Source organism: Blennius ocellaris (assembly GCF_963422515.1).
Source record: "Blennius ocellaris genome assembly, chromosome: 15".
Lineage (NCBI taxonomy): Eukaryota > Metazoa > Chordata > Actinopteri > Blenniiformes > Blenniidae > Blennius > Blennius ocellaris.
Genome location: NC_137664.1, coordinates 23,689,450 through 23,702,613, shown reverse-complemented (window position 1 = coordinate 23,702,613; position 13,164 = coordinate 23,689,450).

Below are 13,164 nucleotides of genomic sequence, written 5' to 3'. Positions count from 1 at the left end.
AACTCCCACAACACTGGGCAGGTGTCTTGTGCCACGCCCCCCTGGCTGTGTGTCAAGCCCCCCCTTCGCCATGGCTGCGGGGGAGCTTGATGCCGTCTGTCCCCCTGACGGGACAGCTCCAAGTCTATCCTCACCTGTGGTGGGCGGTCCACCTGACTGGACCACCTCAGGATTGTAGAGACCTGGAGGAGGCTGTCCAACTGACTGGACAGCTTCAAAAATGTGCATAACTGGGGTCATTTGTCCATCTGACTGGACATTTTCCAGACTGCGGAGATGTGCTGCATCTCTGCTGAGAGCTGCACCAGGTTTTACCCCAGTGTGGTTTGGCTCATTGTGCTGAGAGCCATAACCTGATGAATCATCAGATGATGTGTCTGTTTTAACTTCTTTCGCAGAAGTCCGGGTTAGTAACCCAATAGGCTCCGTATAAGGAGCCTGATCATCCCTGGCCTGGATCTCCTGTCGCAGGCGGGAGTTCTCCAGCTTCAGCTGGGCAGTGTTAATCCTCAGCTGCGAACTGTAAAGTTGCAGCTGGGAGAGCTGCTCTTGAGCTTCTAGAGCTTGCAGCTCGGCCTTGCGCTGGTAGAGCAGTGCAATGTGGCCTAACACATCCGGAATGGTGAGCTCTACCTGACCAACCGGGTTTCTCACATAGCTTAACAGCTGCCTGATCTCTGCTTCACAGGTCTCTAAGCTGTAGCTGTTGAGGTTTCTTCTCTCCTGTGTGGAGAGGCGTAGGAGACCAGCGACCACAGTCTGCAGGGCTGGGTCATGTGGCTCCCGAGGAGTCTCTGCTCCGAGCACGCAGTGTCTCTGACTACTCATGGTAGGAGTCACGCGAAAGTTGTGTTTTGAAAAGTGCCGAAATGTTGTTAATGCACAGGTGATGGTTACACCTGTAGCTTACAACTCTATAGGTCCCTAATTGCTCTAACTGTAACCTCTCTCAAGTTAACAGGGTGGAGTTAGCACCTTGGGTGAGCAATAGCGGGTTAGTGTACATTTATCTCTATGCCAGAAATAAAAGAATGCATGAAAATGCAAGAAAAAGGCTCTAACCTCTTCACAAACACAACTGACTTTGCTTAGCAGTGCTGTAACGTGTTCTTCGAAAACTAAGTTCTGAGAGAAACAAAGTTATCGGTTGTAAAACTAAACAGACAATTCTGGATAAATTATGCAGATGTTGTGACAATACTGGTTTTAAAACAGCCTCACACGGGGCACCATTATGTTGGGATTTATGGTTGGTAACTAGCATAAATAATTACTGTAAGTAATGGATTACTGAAAGTAATAGATTACTGAAAGTAATTTAGGAAAAATTGGAATTACTAATAAAGTTAACGGCTAGTTACTCATCAGCAACTCCGAGAGTAATTGAGTAATTACTCAAAAGTTAATAAATTATCAAAAATAATTTATTAATGAAAAATTATTAATTTGAATACATTTGTTATTTATCAAATAATAATTGAATCGGGGCACCACCAGCTAAGCTGGAAATAGCTAATACCAAATTGGCAATTGGCAATTGTCAAAAGGTTATTTAAGTAAGTTAATATTTCTGTGTAAATATAACAATATTAAATAACAAGGAAGGTGTGAGATTCGAGCACAGACTGTTACAAACCAGTGAATTGTCAACAATAAATACACAATGATAACCAAGAATCGATCAATTCAGTTAAAATGCGTTTATTAACAAAAATGTATTTATTAAAAAATAATTCAGGAATTATTCATTAAAACAACACAATCAAGTAATAAACATCAAACACGGAGATCTAATCTATTAACACCCTCGTTCTTTGTATATAGTGTTTGCTGTTTAATAGATTAGATCACCTTGCTCAACCATGTCAGTGACGTGCGTTGACGTACTCCCTCTTTGCCCTTGCCACTCCCTCCCCACGTTGTCAGAAAAACATGGCCGCCGTCGCCTCGCCAGAAAACGTACAGATTAAAAACACGCAGGGTGGGTTGTGACCGTGCCTTCAGGAACGGGTCTATTTAGACCTTTGTCTTGAGTGAATGTATGTTTGAATGGGTGTATGTCACACACACACACACACACACACACACACACACACACACACACACACACACACACACACACACACACACACACACACACACACACACACACACACACACACACACACACACCCTTTTTTGCTCCGCCTCATTCCTACCTCGATCTCGCTCTGCTCAGGTATGTCGGTGAAAGTTCAACATATGAATAAGTAGTAGAAGGTCTCCTTCATTTCCTGGAACGCCAAGGTAGTAAATGAAGTACTAAAGACTACAAGGTGATCTCCCACGTCTAAGGGGGGGACGTCTGCTTCACACCTCTGAAGTGTCACGTATCAAGAAATGGATGGGACGTTTCTTCCAGTCAAGATACTGTGACAGGACGAGGGTATTGTTAAACAGAGAGGTGTTCCCTTTGAACTTGATCCATCAGTACTTGACCCTGATGGTCCATACGTCATTGTCAGTGTTGCCACAGTTACTGCTCGGTACCAAACGACTCACGGACCGGTCCGCGGCCCGGAGGTTGTGGACTGCTGGGATATAGGGAAGGGCCAGATCACATGTGTCTCCCAGCAGGACACCTCCTTTTCCACAGCCAGGGTTCGGAGGGCAGTTGTACAGTTGGAAGAAGAAATGAGTGGACTGTAGTGTGTTTCTGATTCCAACACTGGGTTCTGCTCTGAAAGCAGCAACAACTGAAGTCTTTGCTTCAGGAGAGAGCTTAAAGGAGCTTGTCTCAGAACGCTGAAGGACATGGAGGCCCCTGTATCATCTTTCTATTCTTTTTCTATTCTTCCAAGCTCTTATCTTTATACCGTTTGCTTAAATGTTCTCCTTCTTAGTAGGAACATATTTTGACTTGATGGCTCGAAGCAATTTCTCAAAGACTCCCTGAAAATAAATCCTGGCTGTAACTGTTACAGCGCCAGGATAAACACAAAAGAGGGTGTATCCGTCTCCATTAGTTGGTGGAATTCAGAAATGCACCCTCCTTTTTGTTCATCCTGTTCCTGCAGCCAGGAGATCTTCAGTATGTGCTGCAGCCGCCATCCTCCTGTCAACATTCCTGTATTTTGTGTTTGTAGGCGCCGCATCTAACGCTCTGCGTCAGCCCTACTTGTGGTTGACCATCATCCTGACTGTGGGCATCAGCCTGCTGCCGGTCATCTGCATCCAGTTCCTCCACAAAACCATCTGGCCCTCTGTAGGAGACAAGGTGAGATCTCTGATGGAGACAGGGACCAACTCAGACCCTCTCAGGGGGGTGGGCTTGGGATGTGATTTCCTTTTCCTTCCATACCAGCAGCTATACAAACTGACACACAGTTTCTCACTCAATTTGATCATCGAGGCCAAAAGCAAAGTCCCTTCCTGCAGCGACTGTTACTGTACGTTCTTCCTGGTCTGCAGCCTTACTGAGTGAATGATGACGGGACGTCTGTGGAGCTCCAGTAGCACAGTACTCTGTTTATTATGGTGTTTTATCATGAATTAATAAAGGCCAAGGGCATGTTCAGGTTTCTGCAACAAGAGGCATCCTGCTCTTTTGTCTGGTGATTTTCATGTTGTTGACGTGAGATTTCAAGGTCTGAGATAAAGTTGAACACAATATATTGAATAACCCTGTGAGGAGTCCTTAAATGTAAATCAAACGAGTGTGGTGGGACCAAAGGCTCCCGTTGTCCCTCCTGCTCAAACAGCCAACCAACGCCCACCACCGGAGCTGTCAAACCCCTGGCCTGGTCTGGCCTTGAGTGCCTCTGGAATGATTCCTTTTTTTATGTAGTAATTATGTCTTTTGTGCACAATTGTTGGAGAAGACAGTAGAAAAGAGAGGGCGAACGGTACAAGCTCAAATCCTGCTCAGTGCCTGCAAATGTTGCCATTTCTTCTTTTGGAAAACTCTCATTTCATTTTAGGTGTCAAGTCCAAGTAATATATAATAAATTCTAACGATTGGGTTCGTTCTGCTGAAGGAAATCAACCTGCTGTGAGGCGCAGTGCTCGATTCCAGCCAGCAGGGGGAGATGTTGCACCACAGTTTGAAGACTGCGTTCAGTCTCTATCCATCTATCCATCAATCAATCTATCAATCTATCAATATTCCTCTTGTCAGAACCATTTCAAAGGGATCGTTAATGACAGTTTAAAGAGGTTGTAAACCTCCAGACTGAGCGGGGGCCATCAAACCTCTGAAGAAGAAAACACAGCAGAGACATGGGGTCCATTTCACGAAGCAGGTTTAACAAGCCATGAGCTTAACACCGAGCTCTGAGTTGAGTTACACCAATGCTTCTCAAATGGTGGGGCGAGCCCCCCTGGGGGGGCATGGTGGGGTGTCAGGGGGGGGCGTGAGGCGGGCGCGACTTTCGGTATTAGTGTCTTTATTCATGCTTGAATGATAAAAAAAGGGCCTCCAGCTCATTTTATTAATTTATTTTGATAATCAGGCGATTGTATGCAGAATGCTGGTGCAGCAACTCATACAGTGGTTTATACAGATAAATAAATAAATATTATCAGGTTCTCAATGGTAGTACAATTCGGGGGGGGGCCTGAAAAAAATTCTGTCCTCTAGGGGGGGCATGACAGAAGATAATTGAGAACCACTGAGTTACACTGAGACAGAAAACGCGGAGTTTTCGGTTTCACGACACCAGATTTTGGTCAGTTTGATGAACTCAGAGTAGTTTCACCTGGAGTCAAGCGCGTGCACCACGACTCTAAAAAGACCGCATCAATGGAGCCCCGATTCAACGAGTCACCATGACAACTGAGACGCGGAGGGCGGAGTTTTTTAACTGTGCAGGTGTTTTATTCCCAACATAATGCTGTTTTCAAACACATAAATGTCTTCTCACCCATATCATGTGCTGTCAAATAATTAAGGCTACACTAAGACAGACTTTACTCAGCCAACAGAAAGAAGGCAGATGCCTGTAAAACGGGTGGTGGCCCAGCACCTCCACCTTTAACAGAGGCGGAGGAGCCCTAAGCCAGAATGTTGGGAGGCCAGTGGCTGAGGGAATCCCTGGAGGAGCTCCTCTTCAGAGCTCACCCCTCAACATACCACTTCCTTCATAATATAGAATATGCCGAGGCCTATATATCTCTTTAAGCCTCCTTTTGTTCATCTTTATTTCCCCATCATGTCTTTTTTTTGTCACCCAACAGATTGGGATGGTGCTCTCTGCCTGCTGGACCCCCTCATGCCACAACATACCTTGTAAGTAGGCAACACTCCAAAGATCTTGCAAAATGGTAGTTTAAATATAATGAAACATATTCATGTAGGATGAAGAGTACGAGGAAACCCTGTCTGCTGCCTTTACAGAGGAGGATCCACAAAGGCCTATAGAGGAATGATAGTTCTCATCCTGTTTACATTTCTGAAACATTGTGGTGGAATAAAGAGTGATATTTTGTCTACACTAAAGTATTGACACATTATTTTTAACAGGGCCTGGCTGGGCAGCAGCAGGAGGGTCCCTCAACATCCACTGCAAGGACTGACAGTGAGACAGATGTTCAGTAAACACCAGAGGTTCATTCTGTGGAATTCATGTCCAACTGTAATATTTGAATGTCCTCCTTATGTCCTCCCAGTTATCTGTAAAACACATCTATAGACTCCACCTGCTCCAGAAGATGGAAGAAACTGCTAAGGAAATGCAGTAGTTGGACCGCCAGATTAGAAAGGCAGATGTGTAAATTGAACTACTGGAGCACAAGTTAAGGGTGGGTGTACAGTCCCAGGTGAATTATGCTAACTACTAACTACATTAACTAAACTAGCTCTTGTATTTGTAGGAAATAAAAAAGACCAAATGAATTGTGCATCATGTCTTTATTTGGTGGTGGTGGTGGTGGTGGTGGTGGTGGTGGTGGTGGTGGTGGTGGTGGTGGTCAGACCCCGAAGTGATGATGGCATATGGTGTCTCTGACAGCTCTGCCATTTGTGAGGAAACGCAGCGCAACTTACAATATCTGCTATGACGTCAGGGCAAGGCTCAGCTGGTGATGTTGCCAATGTACAGAGCGATTAAACTGTGGAAGTACATAATGGTCTCGGCAGTAAAACGTACCGCTCAAAAAGGAAGGTGTCTGCAAATGCCAGTACATCTATGCGTGGTCTGATGATGCGAATATTAAATTCTCGGCGAAGTAATGCTGCGCCTTCATCAATCGGATCATTATCAAAAGCACATTCCATATTGAGGGAATAAAGTTGATGTCTAATTTGCCTCGGGAATAAGGCACTGCAGAACTGTTTCGACAAAACTCCCCCGCTGAATGAGGAAATGAAATCCCGTGTCCGTCTGAAAGGGGGCGGAGCCAGAGCAAAACTCCAGGTTCACTGACAAAAACCTGCTCCCGACCAGGTTAGTTCTAGAGCATCTGTTGCCCCGGTAACTGACCGAAAGTTGACGTTACCCCGCTTCGTGAAACAGGCTTAAGTTACCCCGCTTCCTCCGGTTTGAGTTACCTCCCGTCGTGAAATGGAAAACCCCGCATTTCCCTCAACTCGGTGTTCAATAACCTGGGGTAATCGATAAACCTGCTTCGTGAAATTGACCTCTGGAGTCACTCTGAACCAGGGTTGCACTCAAACCCATGGAAAGAAGCAAGTGATGATGATCAAATATACAGTAAATAAAGCGCTGGTCAGTCAGAGCAGTGGTTTTCTACTTCATTACAACCCTGGAGCCTCCACCGGTCTATCTGGCCTTCACCAAAACATTCTAGTGAAGCCAAACCCCAGTGGTGCGCTGGGGGGGCGAGTCAGCTCTCTATCTACACATTAAACAACGTTTTAAAGTTGATTGGATTCTGTTTGAGATGGACGAAGTAAAGTAGTGGTTCAGAAATGGAGTGGTTACGAGATAAAAACACTAATATTTCTCAGAAATGGATCGTGACATTAATATTATTGTAAAACTTGTGAAAGTACGTAGATATAATTGAACATAGAATACATATTTGTCAAAACTGTTATCAAACAATTGGTGATGCAAATTTAGCCACACAAATTACTTTAAATAAGTGTTGTTTATTTTTCATGGAAGTGTTGGGGTGGAGAGGTGGAGAGGTGGAGGTGGTGGAGGCCCTGTTGGTGCTGGTCCACGTGGTCCAGGGTGGCTTCGCTGCTCTCCAGGGTCCACTGAACTTCCTGTAGGGGAACAAACAGTGAGAGATGATGAACTGGCTGACCTGAACTCTGACAAGAGAAGCTTTTAGTAATCAATGTGTCTGAATTCATTCAGCAACCACTCTCTGGGGTGTCTACTCTCGTAAATATTCTGCATGATAAGACAACGGGTTCTTACCTCATCGTCCTCTTGAGCTGCCTCTCCAGCAGAGACCCTTCATGTGGGCCATCTGCAGAGCTTCAACCGTGAGGTGGAGGACTGCTGCATCGCTCCATCCCCTCCATCCTGCCTGGGCTTCTCTTGCTGCTCATCCCACTGACGTTGCTTGTCCAGTTGACGTAGCTTGGCCAGTAGACGTTGCTTGGCCAGTTGGCGTTGCTCGGCCAGTAGGCGTTGCTCATCCAGCTGCCGTTGCTCATCCCACTGACGTTGCTCGGCCAGTTGACGTTGCTTGGCCAGTAGACGTTGCTTGGCCAGTTGGCGTTGCTCGGCCAGTTGGCGTTGCTCGGCCAGTTGACGTTGCTTGGCCAGTTGGCGTTGCTCGGCCAGTTGGCGTTGCTCGGCCAGTAGACGTTGCTTGGCCAGTTGGCGTTGCTCGGCCAGTTGGCGTTGCTTGGCCAGTTGACGTTGCTTGGCCAGTAGACGTTGCTTGGCCAGTTGGCGTTGCTCGGCCAGTTGGCGTTGCTCATCCAGCTGACGTTGCTCATCCCGCTGATGTTGCTCATCCCGCTGACATTGCTCATCCCGCTGACGTTGCTCATCCCACTGATGTTCCACAGCCAGCTGACGTTGCTTGGCCAGTTGACGTTGCTCGGCCAGCTGACGTTGTTTGGCCAGTTGACGTTGCTCAGCCAGCTGACGTTGCTCGGCGAGTTGACGTTGCTTGGCCAGTTGACGTTGCTTGGCCAGTTGACGTTGCTCGGCCAGTTGACGTTGCTCGGCCATCTCACGCTCCTCGGCCAGCTGACGTTGCTTGGCCAGTTGACGTTGCTCGGCCAGCTGACGTTGCTTGGCCAGTTGACGTTGCTCGGCCAGTTGACGTTGCTCGGCCAGCTGACGTTGCTCGGCCAGTTGACGTTGCTCGGCCAGCTGACGTTGCTCGGCCAGTTGACGTTGCTCGGCCACCTCACGCTCCTCGGCCATCTCACGCTCCTCGGCCAGCTGACGTTGCTCGGCCATCTCACGCTCCTCGGCCAGCTGACGTTGCTCGGCCATCTCACGCTCCTCGGCCAGCTGACGTTGCTCGGCCAACTGACATTGCTCGGACAGTTTACACCACTCGGCCAGCTGACGTTGCCGAACATGCTTATATTTCTCAGCCATTGTATTGTCACGCTTCTTGGTCAGCTGAAGTTCCACGGCCAGTTGACATTGCTCGGCCACCTGACGTTGCTCAGCCACCTGACATTGCTCAGCCTCCTGACATTGCTTGGACAGTTTAAACCACTTGGCCAGCAGACGTTGCTTGGACAGTTTACGCCACTTAGTCAGCTGACGTTGCCTGACGTGCTTATATTTCACAGCCGTTCGCTTGTCACGCTTCTTAGTCAGCTTATGTTGCAGGGCCAGTTGACCTTGCTCGGCCAGCTGACGTTGCTCGGCCAGCTGACGTTGCTCGGCCACCTGACGTTGCTCGTCCACCTGACGTTGCTCAGCCAGCTGACGTTGCTTGGCCAGTTTGCACCACTTGGCCAGCTGACGTTGCTTAGCCAGTTTACACCAATTGGTCAGCTGAGATTGCCTGACGTGCTTATATTTCACAGCCGTTCGCTTGTCACGCTGCTTGGCCAGCTGACGTTGCAGGGCCAGTTGACCTTGCTCGGCCACCTGACGTTGCTCGGCTACCTGACGTTGCTTGGCCAGCTGACGTTGCTTGGCGAGTTGATGTTGCTCCTCAGGTTGTGGCTGCAACTGCTGCTGCAATTTGAAGTAGAAAATGAGAGGAAAATGAGGATGCGTCCATAAAAATTAGCAACACAGAAAAGCAGAAAGAGGCACAGAGATGTATGCAAACACACACGCCAACAAATAATTAAGCCCAAAATGCAGGATTAAGCAGAAACAGAGAGCCTAACGAGGTGTGGTCAGATAGAGACGACAGCAATGGAGGAAAACACAGGAGGAAAAGGGTAGAGGATGGAGGATCAATGTGACAGACAGTGAAGGAAGATGAATTGAAAGGCTCGGGACAATGCAGAGAAAGGTCAGCAAACAGGAGCGTAAATATGTCAACAAATTAATACAAGATGGCACAAAAAACAGAAAAGCGAGGAAAGACACTGTGAGCATCCATAGGACACTGGGAGGAAGACGTCACAATGCTCTTCTTCAAAATCAGTGAAAAGTCAGGCCACATTTCCACACTTATTGTCAGGAGTACACCAAATCGATATGGTTTGTTTAGTTCAGCCGAATCAGTTGATCTAATTCTGGATTTTGTAGAAGGAGGTATACAGAATGTACCTACTGCAACCTACAGTAAATGATAGAGCTATAGCAGATGGTACTGTTGTAGCTGGAGTTCAGAAATACTCCATCGTTCATTTAAGAGGGTATGAAATATTAATTTAAGCATTTATTATACTGGTCTGGATTCTGCCTAGAGGGATCAACCATACTCGCCATGAGTTGCATTGCCAGGGAATTATTATAATTCTAAAGAGCACTTACCTGGGGAACGTTGGAACCTGAAGACTGAGGGGCCCAGGGTTGTGGGGCCCAGACCTGAGGGGGCTGAGGGGGTTGTGGTGCCCAGGGCAGAGGGGGTTGTGGTGCCATAGGCTCAGTGGGTTTTGGTGCCCAGGGCATAGGGGTTTGTTTTGCCCAGGGCTGAGGGGTTTGTTTTGCCCAGGGCTGAGGGGGTTGTGGTGCCCAGGGCTGCAGGGGTTGTGTTGCCCAGGGCTGAGGGGGTTGTTTTGCCCAGGATTGAGGGGGTTGTGGTGCACTGGACTCAGGGGGTGGTGGTGCCCAGGGATGAGGGAGTTGTGGTGCACTGGACTCAGGGGGTGGTGGTGCCCAGGGCTGAGGGGGTTGTGGTGCCCTGGGCTCAGGGGGTGGTGGTGCCCAGGGCTGAGGGAGTTCTGGTGCCCTAGACTCAGGGGGTGGTGGTGCCAAGGGCTGAGGGAGTTGTGGTGCCCTGGGCTCAGGGGGTGGTGGTGCCCAGGGCTGCAGGGGTTGTTTTGGCCAGGGCTGAGGGGATTGTGGTGCCCAGGGCTGAGGGAGTTGTGGTGCCCTGGGCTCAGGGGGTGGTGGTGCCCAGGGCTGAGGGAGTTGTGGTGCCCTAGACTCAGGGGGTGGTGGTGCCCAGGGCGGAGGGAGTTGTGGTGCCCTGGGCTCAGGGGGTGGGGGTGCCCAGGGCTGAGAGAGTTGTGGTGCACTGGACTCAAGGGGTTTTGGTGCCCAGGGCTGAGCGAGTTGTAGCGCCCTGGGCTCAGGGAGTTGTGGTGCCCATGGCTGCAGGGGTTGTGTTGCCCTGGGCTCAGGGGGTTGTTTTGCCCAGGGTTGAGGGGGATGTTTTGCCCAGGGCTGAGGAAGTTGTGGTGCCCTGGGCTCAGGGGGTGGTGGTGCCCAGGGCTGAGGGAGTTCTGGTGCCCTAGACTCAGGGGGTGGTGGTGCCAAGGGCTGAGGGAGTTGTGGTGCCCAGGGCTGAGGGGTTTGTTTTGCCCTGGGCTCAGGGGGTTGTTTTGCCCAGGGTTGAGGGAGTTGTGGTGCACTGGACTCAGGGGGTGGTGGTGCCCAGGGATGAGGGAGTTGTGGTGCCCTAGACTCAGGGGGCGGTGGTGCCAAGGGCTGAGGGAGTTGTGGTGCCCAGGGCTCAATGGGTGGTGGTGCCCAGGGCTGAGGGAGTTGTGGTGCCCTAGACTCAAGGGGTTGTGGTGCCCAGGGCTGAGGGGCTTTTTTTCCCAGGGTTGAGGGGATTGTGGTGCCCTGGGTTCAGGGGGTTTTGGTGCCCAGAGCTGAGGGAGTTGTGGTGCACTGGACTCAGGGGGTGGTGGTGCCCAGGGCTGAGGGAGTTGTGGTGCCCTAGACTCAAGGGGTTGTGGTGCCCAGGGTTGAGGGGATTGTGGTGCCCTGGGTTCAGGGGGGTTTGGTGCCCAGGGCTCAGGGGGTGGTGGTGCCCAGAGCTGAGGGAGTTGTGGTGCCCTGGGCTCAGGGGGTGGTGGTGCCCAGGGCTGAGGGAGTTGTGGTGCCCTGGGTTCAGGGGGGTTTGGTGCCCAGGGCTGAGGGAGTTGTGGTGCCCTGGGCTCAGGGGGTGGTGGTGCCCAGGACTGAGGGAGTTGTGGTGCCCTAGACTCAAGGGGTTGTGGTGCCCAGGGCTGAGGAGTTTGTTTTGCCCAGGGCTGAGGGGTTTTTGGTGCACTGGGCTCAGGGGGTTTTGGTGCCCAGGGCTGAGGGAGTTGTAGTGTCCTGGGCTCAGGGAGTTGCAGCGCCCTGGGCCCAGGGGGTTGTAGCGCCCTGGGCTCAGGGAGTTGTAGCGCCCTGGGCTCAGGGAGTTGTGGTGCCCAGGGCTGAGGGGGTTGTGTTCCCCAGGGCCCAGGGGGTTGTAGCGCCCTGGGCTCAGGGAGTTGTGGTGCCAAGGGCTGAGAGGGTTGTTTTGCCCAGGGCTGAGAGGGTTGTGGTGCCCTGGGCTCAGGGGGTTGTGTTCCCCAGGGCCCAGGGGGTTGTGGGTAAGTGACGAATGAGCTCATGGTCAAGGTTGATTGTTTATCCAGGAAACAGCTGTAAAAGTATTAATCTCGATGTGCTTGAAGTGAATGACTGAATTATCTAGGAAGCTGTGAAGATGAAGGGAATTTAAGGCCTTTTCTTGCTTTGATCATCAAAGACATCCAGGATGTCAACATGTTGTCAACAGGATGCATCCTTTCACCTTTCAACTTTGCATCCTTTCATCTTTAGCACTGGTTTGTGACATCAAAGGCAAATTAGGCCACGCCCCCAGCCTGCATGAAATATGTTGCCTCCTTTTCAATGTCTTTACATTTACACAGAATTGTGTGAATGCTGGAGTAAAATCCACAATAACTTTTCAGTCTTCTGTGTGCGATATGTATGATATTACTTACACAACATTGTTTACAAAATGAACCCAGCAAAATGAAGCCGGACCTCACAAAGCTGTGGGACCTCCATTTGGCAGTCATTCGGACGGTCAATTTTCGGAAAAGGCTGCCGAAAAAAATACAGATGTGTTGCTCAAAGCCTCTGAAATATGTGTATAACTGCTATCACTACCTTTCACCATCTAATTTTGCTTAAATTAATCTTTTTATCGCCAAAATGTAGCAAATTAGCCACTCAAGTACACAACACAGACATGACTTCCAGGTTGTAGTATGCCCAGTAACCAGCAACGTGATTGGACAATTGATACCATGTGGTTTTGGCTGTTTTACGTTTTTTCTTTATAGTGGTGAATCGTGTTGCCACCGCGCACAGTATGAGACTACTTTTATTACTTTTGCTTTCTGTTTCCGACTGTTTTCGGAACTTTTGGGAACTCCGTGGGCGGACACGCTCAGCGGAGCCATCAGCTGTTGGCGCTGCGCAACACCGCTCTCTCTCCCAACACGGAATGGACGATTCCAGTGGAGAGTAAGAGAAAGAGACGAGGCTGCAGAGCAGGACGGAGGAAACAGGAGAGGACACGTAGGTTCCGTCCATTCATTCCATGCATCATTATGGGAAACGTCCGGTCGCTCGCGAACAAAACGGACGAGCTCGCGGCCGGAGGGACTTCAGAGAGTGCAGCCTGCTGTGCTTCACGGAGACCTGGCTGACGGAGGAGACACCGGACTCGGTCGTTTCCCTGGAGGGCTTCAAGATGGTACGTGTGCACCGGAATGTGGCTGGGAAGAAGAGAGGCGGAGGAGTGGCGCTGTTTATTACCGAGACACGGTGCGACCCCGCGCACGTCTCCATCAAATAAACACGTTTATTTGAACAAAATCAAGATTGTTCTTTATTAATTCAT